Here is a 15,678-nt window from a genome sequence, read left to right on the forward strand (position 1 = left end):
AATACCAAGCCCTTCACATTAGCAAGGCATTCTTAAATGCTAAAACAGAAAATCCTTCCATTGTATCATTTTCACATTTTCCTTAATTTCTTTAATTGATAACATAACTTTAAAAAAAAATAAAAAATCATTGAAAAAGGTTTCAAAATCCTAGCAAATGCTTGAGTGATTGTTTTATCAATTAAACAGAATGGAAATCATTCGATATGATTTTAACTTACGAAATATATTGAAGAATATGAAGCTTTCTCATCCCTTTCTCCTAATCAAATTGTAATCAGTGGGTTCCAATCAAGTAATCAATTTCCCTCCAAGATAGTTAAGAGATCACGTTGGAGAAAGAATTCTAGAGGCATTGGGATAGTAGAAATGGAATTAATTAGGAGGAAAATGAAGCAATTTAATGGGTGCTCCAAAATATTTGAATGCCACTGAGAATGATTTTATACTCCCTCCACACATTTTAAAACAGAAACCATTTAGCTGCATCTCATTTATTTTCCACCTTTCTGTAATGTGTAATTCTTTGAGCAAGAATAGAGCATTCATAAATATTTTCATGAAATAGGACTCTTCATAATCCTAATAAGTTGGGCTCTAAAAAATAAACAATTTCATGTAGTCAATAAATCTTACATAGTAGACTCACTGATTAAAATGACAACTTTATTCTTAATCTCATTACAACAAAAATAAATTCAACCCTAACTAGTTGGGATCTAACAAATCAAGAATTCCATGTAGTAAAGTAAACTTACATGGTAGATCCCAATTATTTTCAATGACAACTTTATTCTTGATCTTATTATAACATAGATAAATTCAAGAGTACATACATATTTCCTTACCTGAGACAAACTTTGAATACATTCCGATATTTCATAGAAATATAATGATACGATTTACCTCTTGGACACGAGAAAGCTATCTACATCTAGCACCCGTCACTGGACAATAGTGTTATTGAGACACCATCTCATGGCATTAGAATCATGTAGGTAGATAATATTATAGATATATCTTGCAACACCTATTCAACACTACCTTCAAGCTTCAAATTCATCAATTTATTTACTTTAGCAACAAATTATAGTGGGATTTCATTAAATACAACCTGACAAAAGCCATTTATGAGAGTTTTCATTGCATTCTCTCGATCTATCCCCCTCTAGAAATAGAATAACTGATATTCCCCAATTTTTTAGGTACTTGCTTCATGTTCAACATGGGCTATTGGGTTCTTCCCGTGGAAAAGGTTGCAAATATTAGATGTATAATGGAAACAAGCATGCAATTCAAGGTTTCTCCTAAAGTCTCTTGGGTGAATTATTAAAGACCATGTACTTAAAACATGATATATGATAGTAACAAAAACCTACCCAATATCCCACTTAGGAATTCAAAATTTTGGAAATAGGAGATGTCTTAAACAATATCAACTATTTAATTGCATAAATCAAAATAGATAATTTGTTTCTTTAGGTCCGATAGACCATTATTTGGTCTCAGCGGACGTTAACCATCATCATCATCATCATCATCAATCACACTAAAATAGACAAATCTTTAAAATGTTGAAAAGTGTGAAAAAAATGGAGTTGGAATATCATAGTTATGTTAGGGTAGATATAGCTATGTAAAATGTAACTTCTATCTAAAACACGTAAATGTAACTTTTATAGCTACATGAAATGTAACTTCTATATAAAAAATGGAGTTGGAATATTATAGTTACGTAAGGGTAGATACGTGAAATGTAACTTCTACATAACAATCTAAATATCCTTTTTTTCAGTCATTTAAGAGACTAACATTTTCTTTATCTTTGGTTAATAACTTAATACTCCACCAAAAATAACATTGAATTGGTTCTTCACCAACCAAGGGGAAATTTTAAAACAGTGTGAAAATGCTTACTCATTACCCTGCCATATTTATGATATTTTATTTGTGTGCGGAGTTAAGCTAGTGTAATGTAACTTCTACATATTTGACAATTTAAATGTAAAAAATTACCTAGATTGAAGTTATAAAATTAACATATGCACAATTGATACAATATGCATGAGTTATAAGTAATATGACGTTTACATGTTATATCAAGGCAAAATTTTTCTCATCTCATTAACTCTTATCTTATAGTTGGTGATGGGTATAGCCTTTAAAATTATCAGACATCCTTGTCATATCTTATTGATCAGATATTGATCCATGACCTAACTGATAACTCAAATTTCAAAGTATTCGAAAGAGTGTCGAACCTAAGTGACCAAATATATCGTGTCTTCCTGATTTTGGTGCCGCGAATGGTTCGAAAAACCGACACCGTATGAAGGAGTTATCACAATTTGAAAAGTCTAGTAAACTGCAATTTATGGACATTTGACCAAGATTAATTTGGTTTTTGGAAATATTAAAAAAAAGTATATTCCTTGCAATATTCCCTAGAATATTCCCTTTTGGGGACCAATCAAGTGCTGACACGTGGCAAGCTTGGAGGTCGCCACGTGGCCCTGTAATGGTTATGTAAAATTTTGTATAGGTTCGACGGAATCAAACCCGCGACCTCTGGCAAGACAAGACAACGCTCTACCAACTCCGCCCGACGGTGTTTCTTAACAGGTAATGGTTGCGATGCATATTTATTTGGTAACGGTCAGAGGATTGGGGGTTATGACCACTAGCGGTCCCCAAAAACCGTTCACATGTTCCAACAATGTTGAATTAACCACCGGTTGCAAATGATTGACACGCGGTTTCACATTAATATGACCGCAACATTATCCTTAACTGCCAGGGTTATACCACCCCATATGTGCACTGGAAATTTAATGTAACGACTCACCTCTGATGGTCAGTTTAGGAGAGCGGATAAATTTAGGCAGATATGCCATTTTATCCGGAGTTAAGTGCAGTTCACCAAATTTGGCGGAGTATCCCTAGGGGATATTGACTAAATGCACTCCAAGAGCAGTTTTCGAGCAGAGAGAGTGAAACAAGAGGCTAGCTAGGCTAATTGGAGCCTTCTGAAGCCAATGGAATAGTCCAGAGAAGCTGAAGAAGTCATCTTCATAGAGATTTTCATGCAGGGAGATTTTGGAGCTGAGGGCCACCAGGAGTTGGAGGCAATTGTAGGATCTACCAGTATTCGTTCTCAATGAACCAACAATCGTTCATGACTGTAATGAGCCTTATGAATCCATTGCAGGTATTTTCAGAAGCATTTGAAGACTTCTAGAGGTTGAGATGCTACAGTGAAGTTTCAGGCAGCTTAGTGCCAACCGTGGAGGAAGGCCTAATTTGGGATGCAGTGCTCACTTTGAGCAATTGATTAGTCTATTTTCAGTGTCTGATATGTGATGGAGATAGTAGATGAGGTTTCAGCGATAGTTAAATAATTTTGAAGGAGTTAGTGCCATCAAGAAGCTTAGGGTAGGAGTCAAGTCTAAGGGAGCTTAGATCTGTTTGTAGAGTGATGATAGCCATGACAGGGTTATAGATGGTATTCTAAGCCCAGTGGTTCAGTTCAGTAACCTTTGGAGTTAAGTGTGGAACTTGTAAAAGAAAGTTTTCCATAATCCCAAAGAGCAAAGTCAAGATGACAAAAGCTCAAGGAGACGTAGCCCACGATATTCGGGTGAACTCCTAGATTAAATTTGTTGTTATGTGTGGTTATTTATTTGCTGCATTATATGGCTGTTATATGTGTTTAATATCAGCATAAACAAATGGACTTAAAGCACTTAAACAATTAAAAGAAAATATACACTTGTTTCAAGTATTTAATTCCGCAAATGTCATATATAAGCTAGATCATTTATTTGTTTAACTGAGTGGGAGGTTCTTGTAAGCATAACAAGTTATCAAACCCCCATTTCAGATTAGATGGTATCAGAGCAAGTTTCTTTATTGACAGAGCAATAAGTTGCTTGTTTGACTTGAAAGGTGTTTAAACGGTACAAAGGATTTGAATGTTTGACTGTTTATAAACTAATTGTTGCTTGTGTTTGCGAAGGTGAAGGGAAAGCTACTGATAGATAAGTCCAGGAAATGACAAGAAGGAAGAAGGGCTAAAGGCATTTCCTTACCCAAAGGACCTCAAGGCAAAACTTGAAGCACAAGAGGGTTTGTTTGCAAAATGCTGCTTGAATAAGAGTTCGACTCTACAGCCATTTAGTTCAGAAATTTTGTCAATAGATTTTGAAAGCTTTGTGAATTTTGTTGAAGTTATTTTGTTCATTTCTATAATGACAACTTCTACAAGTGAGTTTTAAAAATCCTCCTCCTTCAGAAGATTCTTTGATGAAGACATGAAGCTATACTTGTTCATCATGGTGGATATGGTGAAACAAATGCATGAAGATGAACGAAAGAGCACAAAACTTCGAGAGCAGTTGAATTCCATGAAGGAAGAGAAGCAGTTGTTTTTGACAAGTTGCAGGAAATGGAGAGCCAACTTCATATTGCAAATATGAACCTAGAAATGATGCATGAGTTGGAGACATAGCTCCTTGTTGCCAAAGAAGCCTTATTTAAGCATTATTTTGACAAAGAGGTAAACAATCCTAGTTTGTCTTCATTTTCCTATAAGAATGTTTATGTTGGTTCGTTTGAAAAATATACAAGAGGCATAGAGTCCAAGTTGATGTCAAAAATGGGATACGAAGGAAAAGGATTGGGAAAACATGCACAAGGCATTGTTGAGCCAATAATGGTTGAGGAAAGGCCTAAGTATTTGGGTCTTGCTATGGACAATCTTATGGAGAATGTTCCAAAGCAACCATGAAGGCAATTGAAATAGTTCCTAGAAGGAGTTTCATTTTAGGTTCTCTACCTCAAGTTTGTAAAGATTATATTCATGGGGAATGAAATTGTTTGAAACATACTTTTCAAGAAGAAGGTGTTCATAAGCATGCACTCGAACAAGGGAGTTGTGAAAGCTCTAAAATCATTGAAGAGATTGATGGTGTTCCGAAAGGAGCCACTTCTTCATTTGATTCACCTTCTCATGAAGGTAACAAATGTGAAAGGGAAAGGTATAAATTTGATTTAAATCACATTTCTTTCGATTATGTTAAGCATGGTAAATTTCCACATAAGCATTAGACAAAAACGATATGTTCCTTTTGTGGTTGGTTAACCATAGTGTTTCTAGATGTTGGAAGAAAATGGCCACATACAATAAACTTTTGAAGAAAAGGAGGCAAGAAGCCAAAGGTCCATTGGACAAGGAAAATTATGCTATAAATCAGATGACCATGTGTTGCAATTATTGCCATAAGCAAGGACATATTGCTGAAAAGTGTTGGCTTTTGAATCCAACAATGCTTCCATGAAATTTGAAGAAAGTGGAAAAAGAGAATGGTGGGAATGGAAAGGAAGTTTCCATAATTGATGTGTTTCAGGATGATTCACATGTTGATGTCGATGTGCAGTTAAAGGAAGCACCTTTGATGTGGATTGGTAAGAAATGGTTAGATTTCTTATCCAATTAAAGTTGCATGTATTTTGATTTCTTTGCCAATGGAATGCAAGTTATAGGGTTTTACCAAAAAGGTGAATGGAAAAAGTTGAGTATGAAACTCGCTTTATTGCAGAAAAAATATGTTCATTTCAGCTTTGTAAGTACATTTACATATGATTGAGGATCTTGTACTTATGATTGTGCTTGAGAGAAAGTTGAAGAATGGAATACATGCATGAGAATGGTATGTATGAACAAAGGAATGTTGATGATTTCATTGTATTTGAACATGTATGTGTAATTGACTTGATGGTTGATTGCTTTGTTTAAACATGCATGTAGTGTCATATCGACTAGGAAAGGTTGATTTTGTCTCCAAGATTAAAAAAGGAGACAATGATGAAGTGTTTCACAAGAGGTGGAATTCTTTCTACTTTGAAAAAAAATCGTCAAGTTCTTTTTGTACATGCTTGACTTGGACAGTCAGTTGTTTGAAAAAGGTATGTTTTTATTGGCTTGTGATTTAGTCGATCATTTGCACACAAGATGTAACAGACATGATGATGATTCACATGATGTGAATTTATGTTTTCAAGTTGTTTCTTGCATTATGTTGTTTTTGACAAGATGTTAGAAGAATATTTGCAGCAGCAAAAGTCACCATAGAAGTGGCTTGGTAAGAAGTGGTTTGACTACTTGACAACAACAAAACATACTTTCATTGGCACATATGCAAATTTCAGTTAAGTATGCATATATTTATGATGTAATCTCACGTTTGTTTAAGCCACCTTGGGTCGATGATCAAGGAAGCGATGTTCAGTTACCTTCTGTAAACTTCTCAACTTCTGAATGGGTTCAAGGAAGACAGTTCTTAACAGGAGGACAAGCGCATCCAGGAAGGGAAGTGTTGACTACCTTTGAATTTTTGTTCAAAGGCACTAGCCATGCAATAAAAGTGTATGGAAGCTAAAATAAGATGGTGTTGTACTCTCATCTACTGTACAAATCAGTATATCAATCTTTTGGGGTCCAAAAGATTCCTAATGGGGAGGAGTGATCAGATATTGATCCATGACCTAAGTGATAGCTCAAATTTCAAAGTGATCCGAATGGAAAATGGCATCAACCCATGGTATTGTAAGTGGCATCCACCCATGGTATTTATCCACCCATGGTATTCATTCACCCATGGTATTTTCCCATGGTATTGTGACATCCACCCATGGTATTTATTCAACCATGGAATTGACCCGTGGTATTGTGACATCCACCCATGGTATTCATTCACCCATGGAATTAACCCGTGGTATTGTGACATCCACCCATGGTATTCATTCACTTGTGGAATTGACCCGTGGTATTGTAACTGAAAAATACTATAAGTAACAAGTCACATTTTGTAAAAGGACAATTTGTCCACCACAATGTAGCTTTTACAATTATTCTCTGTTTTAATAAAAAATTCTTTGTGGTTTTGATTATTGGGCATTCTAGTCTTTTTCTTCTAGTATTTCAATTTTTTAGATCTTGGGGTCCTCTCCCCTAAGATCCATTTCTATATTTTAGATCTTGGGGGCCTCCCCCAAAGATCCGGATCATAAAGTGTTCAAAAAAGTGTCAAACCTGAGCGATCGGATATATCTTGTCTTCCTGATTGCATTACCGTGAATGGTTCGAAAAATCGACACCGTATGAAGGAGTTATCACAATTTGAAAAGTCGAGTAAACTGCGATTTATGGACATTTGACCAAGATTAATATTTTTTTTGGAAATATTAAAAAAAGTATATTCCAAGGAATATTCCTTGAAATATTCCCTAAAATATTCCATTTTGGAGACCAATTAGGTGCCGACGGGCTGCCACGTGGCCCTGGAATGGTTATGTAAAATTTTTTATAGGTTCAATGGAATCAAACCTGCGACCTCTGGCAAGACAAGACAATGTTGTACCAACTGGCCCGACGGTGTTTCTTAACAGGGAATGGTTGCGGCGCATATTTATTTGGTAATGGTCAGAGGATTGGGGGTTAGTACCACCAGCGGTCTTACCTGCAACGGTCCCCAAAAACTGTTCACATGTTCCAACGATGTCGAATTAACCGCCAGTTGCAAACAATTGACACGCGGTTGCACATTAATACGACCACAACATTATCCTTAATTGTTGGGTTTATACTGCCCCGCCCCATATGCACGCCAGAAATTTAATGTAACGGCTCACCTCCGACGGTCAGCTTGGCAGAGCAGATAAATTTAGGTGGATATGCCATTTTATCCAGAGTTAAGTGCAATTCACCAAATTTGGTGGAGTATCCTTAGGGGATATTGACTAAATGCACTCCAAGATAAGTTTTCGACTAGAGAGAGTGAAACAAGAGGCTAGCTATGCTAATTGGAGCCTTCTGAAGCCAATGGAATAGTCCAGAGAAGCTGAAGAAGTAATCTTCATAGAGATTTTCATCCACGGAGATTTTGGAGTTAAGGGCCACTAGGAGTTGGAGGCAGTTGTAGGAGCTACTAGTACTCGTTCTTAGTTAACCAACAATCATTCCTAACTGTAATGAGCCTTATGAATAAATTTTAGGGATTTGCAGAAGCATTTGAATACTTCTAAAGGCCGAGATGCTACAGGGAACTTTCAGGTAGCCCAGTGCTAACCGTGGAGGAAGGCCTAGTTTGGCGATGCAGTGCTCATTTTGAGCAAATTATCAGTTTATTTTCAGTGTTTGATATGTGTTGGAGACACTAGATGAGGTTTCAGTGATAGTTAAATAGTTATGAAGGAGTTAGTGCCATAAAGAAACTTAGGGTAGCTCAGTGCACTAATTGAAGGAGTCAAGTTTAAGGGAGCTTACATCTGTTTGCAAAGTGATGATAGCCATGATAGGGATATAGATGGTATTCTAAGCCCATTGGTTCAGTTCAGTAACCTTTGGAGTTAAGTGTGGAACTTGTAAAAGAAACTTTGCCATAATCCCAAAGAGCCAAGTCAAGATGACAAAATCTCAAGGAGACGTAGCCCACGATATTCAGGTGAACTCCTAGATTAAATTTGCTATTATGTGTGGTTGTTTATTTGCTGCATTATATGGTTGTTATATGTGTTTAATATCAACAGAAACAAATGGACATAAAGCACTTAAGTAGTTAAAAGAAAACATACACCTATTTCAAGTATTTAATTCCGCAAATGTCATATATAAGCTAGATCATTTATTTGTTTAACTGAGTGGGAGGTTCTTGTAAGCATAACAAGTTATCAAACCCCCATTTCAGGTCACTTATATTTAGTGAGGATATAACTTTTAAAAGCATCAACTGTGTTTGTTATTTTATTTATGGTCAATTTAAATGGAAGTGCTCATAATTTTATTCAATACTATCTTGTACAACTAGAAATAAAATGATGTGGGGGTGGTGTTTCTAGTGATTTTCAAACTTGTTTTAATTACCTAAATTTAGCCTATTTAAAATAAACAGGGGTGGTATCCTGATTGGGGAACATGTAGGTGGATGGAAGTGCTTGCGGGAATTAATGAAGCGTACAGTTGATTTACGTACCACTATCCCGCACACACTCAAAGTGATGGGTGCGGCGGCCCTTGGCATGAGTACATGCAAGGGTGGTGGGAAAGGTGGAAGAGATTGCAAGGGAGAGGTAGGATGTATAGAAATTAAGGCGAGATAGACGAGTAAGGATTGTTATTTGGCTTGTGGAGTAAGGAGTTGGAACATAAGCAAGGGAAGGCGATGGCACCGACAGAATCAACCTTGGAGCAATGTCAACTTGGTTTAATTTTTGTTGAGGGGGAGAGGGAGATACTTGGGAAGGGTAATTAGGGGAAATGTTGGGGGAAATGGAGGAGGCGTTGAGCTGCAATAGTATGGATATGCGTCTTTATTTTGATCTTGTTGAGAATTTACCTTGCCTTTGGCTATGTGGACCTTGCATTGTGTGGCAACGGTAACCTAGGATTTGCACACTTTGGGCTGAGTGGGGCTAGTCGTTGGGGTCTAGTAGGTAGAAGCTTGGCATATGAGGCTGAGGGTAGCGAGGGTCGGTGAGTATGTTAGGTAGGAGGATGGACCAACTACCATATCCACGACAAATTCTGGGGAACTGGGAGAAATTATTGTGCTAAGAGACTAGCTAGGACCCTTGTGGGTGATGTCAGGCATGATAAGGGCATAGGAATTGGTCTGGCTTACTGGGCAGAGGGGAAAGGGACTGCACTCCATGGAGGGAAACTTTTCGGGCTGAGGCTAGGCTCACTCGCATGGCTTTGGCTTGGGATTGTCAACCACACTGAGTATGTGAGTCAATGGGGAGGGAGGAATGAGAAGTTAGAAGGGACATGGAGTTTGGCCCTTCGGCCATCTTACCCCCGGTACTGTTAGCAAATGGAAAAAGGCAAAGAACGGGGAGAATGACAACAACGACAATTCTAGTGAGGACAGTAACCAATTCTATAATATGTTATAGTGCTCTCGATTAACAAATCTTTCTTGTGAACATGCATCAAATAGTGTTGATATGGATCGTTTAGCGATAGGACGGGGACATGGAAGACGGGGCTGGGAGCCTCAAAAGGTTAAGGACCCGAGCACATCAGAGCCCCGCAGAGGAAGGAAATTGGTAGATCATCTTACCAGTGAACTAGCCGCGACATACTGAGAGGGAACATATGAAGGCATCCAGAATTTGCTAGAAGAATGGGAAGAGGAATTAAGCAGGGCAGTGAGACAAAGGAGGATATGGAGAATTGGAGGACACTCGCCTCGAACCCTAGGAATACCAGAGGAAGGATAAACCAATTCAAGCAGACATTGTACCTCTACTAGCTAATGAAAATCCTGTTGGGTAAAGCCATGGAACAAATCTTGGTGGGGATAGCAGTTTCTCTCCAAGGGATGCCGAGTTACAAACACGATCTGCAGAGAATTCAATTTCAGCTTCATAAGCAGGACATTAGACTGGACAGAGTTGAAAGACACATTCCATGCATCCTGGAATTGTCTGAGATGCCCGAAGCAACTGTCAAGGATCCTGCACCTGTGGAATCGACGTAGGAGGAGCATAATGGATAGTGAGTTTACCATGTTTAATTTCATTATGTATGCAGTTAGAATTTAATTTTAGTTATGAAAGTATAAGGATAGATAGATATATAGAGTCTAGTCATGAAACAGAGGCATATATAGCTTGGCTAGAGAGATTGAAACTCTATTGTTTTTGGATGGCCTACAATGAGGATAGGTGGCCAACAAAATTGGTTTCCCATTGGGCAAGTTGAGGCCACCTAGCCAATCTATGTGGTGTATATTTTCCCATTATAAATAGAAAATGAAAGGTCCTTCCAAGCTTAACAAAAATAAAAATTAACATGGGTTGTGTTTCTAGTGATTTTCAAGCTTGTTTTAATTACCTAAATTTAACCTATTTGAAGTAAATAGTTGCATTGACCATCTTATCTTCAAGTCAGTAACTTTGCTTGAGGGAATCTTCATGACATCCACCATATTTGAAAATTATGAAATATTAGTAGTATCTTGCACTAAATAGACAACGTTGGCTTAGAATCTTTTATTGTGTTTTTTACTCCATGTCACAAATTTATTGATATTTTATGATTATTGGTTTTGATTTCCATGCTAAGACTGGATTCATCATGCATGCTAGGATTTTTAGTTGTTCACACATCATATTTCTCACTTCTAATTGTATAAAAAACAAAGAGTATACACAATGACATCTAGTGACATGTGGGTGTCTATTTTACTCAATGATATGCATGATTTTTTAACCCATTCCAATCCTACCGCAGTGAAATTAAGAGAGACAAGGACACAAGAAGGACTATCAATAAATGAAATTAGAGACTTTAGAATCAAACCCAATTTTACTTGAACGTAATGATAAGTATTTGCAACTTCCTGGTCACCGATGAGCATCAAATCACACTGTGAAAAATTCCTTGCATTGTGATAATTTGGGTGCACCTACACTAATCCTCTGTAGTAGTCCCTTGACTTGCATATAGATGTAATTTTAGAAAGAATCCTACTACTAAAATTCTTCCCTATATGGATTATCTTTGTCCCCCCACTTATTGATAGTTATTTTTCAGGGCAACAGAATAAAACTATCCAATTGCATCATCGCCTTTCAAAAAAATCCTTGAGTATTTCCAAGTGATTGTTGAACCAGTATCTACTTAGGTCTATGAAATCCTTGATTTGTCTCCATCGCACAAACCTCTTTTCGTAATAAAATTATAAATCCCACATCTGCATTCCTCGTCCCCGACATACCAATTCTTTACAGTGGAATACTTTATCATTGCTCCCTCAGTGCAATAGAGATCCACTATTGTGGCATGTAGATTATTGGTGTCATATAATGGTATAGTACATCCTTCAATATATGTCACATAAATCCTCTCACCTCACAAAACTCCTCTCATCTACAAAAGTAAGGGTCCTCTCAAAATGCCTGGTCTCCATCTCATTCATCCTGAAATAAGTGGATTTTTCCATGGGTGACAAAATGTGCTTGGAGATTTAATAGAAGGAGCTATCAATAAAAAAATAAAAATACAATGCAACGTAATAGTTATGAGCAGGAGGAACAACCCTACCAAGCTACTTCATAACCAGATAAAGATACTCTTGAATTACCTTTTATAATGAACAAAAGATAACCTCAACTACCTATAGAGTCTACCTATGCATGGTAGCAATGAAAACACTGTCAAAAACAACATCTACAACAACGTTGGCCAATCTCTTCTTCTAGTCAAGGGCATGCCCAACTTTTGGAAAGTATCAAGCATGTCAGGGTCCACTTCATCCAGGCTCCTCTGCTTCTTCTACTCTCTTTGTTTAGGTTCAGAATAATACCAAAGGTCTTGGAAATTGATGGGTGGGTAAAGTTATCAGACCATTTGAGTTCTTCCATTTGTAATCATTGTTTGTAAAAATTGAATCTAAATTGAAAAAGTCATTCAGGTTCCTTGTTTTTAGCTGAAATTAACATAAGCTTTGGAGAGTTGTAAGGTTTAATGGATCTAAGTATATTCTACTTAAAATATAGTAACATGGTTTAAAACTGTAGGCATTGAGATGAGAATCTAAGGATGAAACATAAAATATTTTATGTTCATGATTACAAGAAATTTTAATTTCATGTAACAAAGTTTGAGGAAGGTCTAGCATTTGCATCCTACCGAAAAATTTTCTTGCATCGGGCCTTTTAATTTGGGCATGATAGATTCCATTACACAAACAATCAACCACTAAAAGAAAGGTGAAAAGAAAAATTAAAATTTCATGCATTCTGACCCTAGAAAAGTTAGGGAGGAGCAAACTGATCTGTACAATAAGGACATGCAAAATGCTTACTTGTCCATTGCCTTTTGATGAATTGTTGGACGTAATCAAGATGTGCATTATCATAATCATTAAACCCCTTGTACAATAAGGACATGCAAAATGCTTACTTGTGCATTGTCTTTTGATGAATTGTTGGCGATCTACATCAGCATAATCATTAAACTCTCAACTCTAGATAAAATTTATGATTTGATCATATACAACCTCGAAATTATTTACCCATAAGAACAAAATTCCTCCTTAGTAAAAAGGAAGAACAAGGTCCAAATTCATACCCGTGTACAAATTACCAAAATATCATAATCATTAAACCCTCAACTCTAAATAAAATTTATGCTTTGAATTATTTACCCATAAGAACAAGAATCCCCTTTAGTAAAAATGAAGAACAGAGTCCAAATTCATACCCATGTACAAATTACCAAAATATCATAATCATTAAACCCTACTCTAAATAAAATTTATGCTTTGATCATATAAACCCTCGAAATTATTTACCCATAACAACAAAAATCCTCTTTAGTAAAAAGGAAGAACATAGTCCAAATTCATACCCATGTACAAATTACAAACCCTCGAAATTATTTACCCATAACAACAAAAATCCTCTTTAGTAAAAAGGAAGAACATAGTCCAAATTCATACCCATGTACAAATTACCAAAATATCCACGCTAATGACCTTGCCCTTATCATAGTCATTAAACCCTCAACTCTAGATGAAATTTATGCTTTGATCATATAAACCCTCGAAATTATTTACCCATAAGAACAAAAATCCTCTTTAGTAAAAAGGAAGAACAGAGACCAAATTCATACACATGTACAAATTATTAAAGTATCATAATCATTAAACCCTCAACTCTAAATAAAATTTATTCTATGATCATATAAACCCTCGAAATTATTTACCCATAAGAACAAAAATCCTCTTTAGTAAAAAGGAAGAACAGAGTCCAAATTCATACCCATGTACAAATTACCAAAATATCCATGCCCAGTGACCTTGCCCTTCCTCCATCTAATCGTTGATGCTCTCCTAAGGTGTTTCCCATGCAAACTCCATCTGGGGTTCGAATCCCATGAAATCCATAGATCATGTTGATGGTCTTCCTTCTTCTAGAATTTCCAGGTAGATATAGACAAGGCAGAGAAAAATACAGTGCTACAATGTGATTTTGTAATCTGTGAATATTTTATTTGAACTGAAAGTTAAACTGGAAATGAAAAAGAAAAGAAATATTTATAATAGAAAAAATAAAACAAATATTTAAAATATAAAATAAAATATATAAATTGCAATTAGGTTAAATGATTTATTTTTAATAAGAATTTATTATTTTTGTGTAAGACACTAAATTAAGAAGAAGAAGAAGAAGTTAAAAATGATATTGGGATGAGTGTAAACATTTAAATATGACTTCAATTAATAATAAAAAGTTAAATTAATAAAAATAATCAAATTTAATTTGTTATATTTTTATTTTGTTATTAAGTTGTGAATAGGCTTTGTTACATTACCATGGGCCAATACCATGGCTTATCAATATTACAAGTCCAAAAACCATAACTTATTTCACAACCAAAATATTTTACAACAATATAACAAGATTCTTAACCGTGGATATTCACCCCCACATTACGGTAGATATTATCAACTTGTAAAAAATAGCCTTTGTTACAATACCATGGATTATTAATACCACATGCCCAAAAAACATAAATTATTTCACAATCAAATATGTTATAACAATATGACAATATTGTTAACCATTGATATTCACCCTCGATTTACCATGGATATTAACTTGTAAATCCGCTTTGTTACAATACCATAGCCAATACCATGACTTATGAATACCACATACCAAAAAACCATAACTTATTTCATAGTAAAAATATTTTATTTTAATTTAATTTTACAACATTTTTTTAATAGAATCTAAAAGGGAAAATGTTACAATTTGAGATATATCTAAACCCTCTATCTTCACCACTACTAAAAATATTCCCATAGAAATTAAATTAAGGTTTTAATAAATTAAGCTAAGATGGACTCTGTGGGTTATATATATATATATATATATATATATATATATATATATATATATATATATATAGATATATAGATATGGTAAGGATCCAAGGGATGAGAGCATGTAAATTGACTAATTATAATAGATCCATCTCAGGTAAGGATCCAAGGGATGAGAGCATTCATGACTAATTATATTAAATACACTGCATGATTTTTAAAAGTTTTTCATTATTTTATTTTCTTTGACATGATTGATCCAAAAACCATAACTTATTTCACAACTAAAATATTTTACAACAATATGACAAGATTCTTAAACATTATGGTAGATGTTATTAACTTGTAAAAAATAGCCTTTGTTATAATACCATGGGTCAATACCATGGATTATCAATACCACATGCCCAAAAAACATAAATTATTTCACAATCAAAATATTTATAACAATACCACATGCCCAAAAAACTCAAATATTTTATAGCAATATGACAAGATTGTTAACCATGGATATTCACCCTCACTTTACCATGGATATTAATGTTACAATATCATGGGCCAATACCATGGCTTATCAATACCACATACCCAAAAAGCATAACTTATTTCATACTAAAAATATTTTATTTTAATTTAATTTTACAACATTTTTTTAATTGAATCTAAGAGGGAAAATGTTACAATTTGAGATATATCTAAATCCTCTATCCTCACCACTACTAAAAATATTCCCATAGAAATTAAATTAAGGTTTTAATAAAAGTAAGCTAAGATGGATATATAT

General features: G+C 35.2%; 1 pseudogene; it reads right to left on the minus strand.

Moving 5' to 3' along the window:
- Positions 1–1,030: 1,030 nt before the first annotated feature.
- On the minus strand, positions 1,031–12,504 carry LOC149144214 (iron-sulfur cluster assembly SufBD family protein ABCI8, chloroplastic pseudogene; annotated as a pseudogene).
- Positions 12,505–15,678: the final 3,174 nt, after the last annotated feature.

The sequence above is a fragment of the Pinus tabuliformis genome, chromosome X (genome assembly GCF_031772625.1).
Source record: "Pinus tabuliformis cultivar Carrire ecotype Pingquan chromosome X, CPIR1, whole genome shotgun sequence".
NCBI lineage: Eukaryota > Viridiplantae > Streptophyta > Pinopsida > Pinales > Pinaceae > Pinus > Pinus tabuliformis.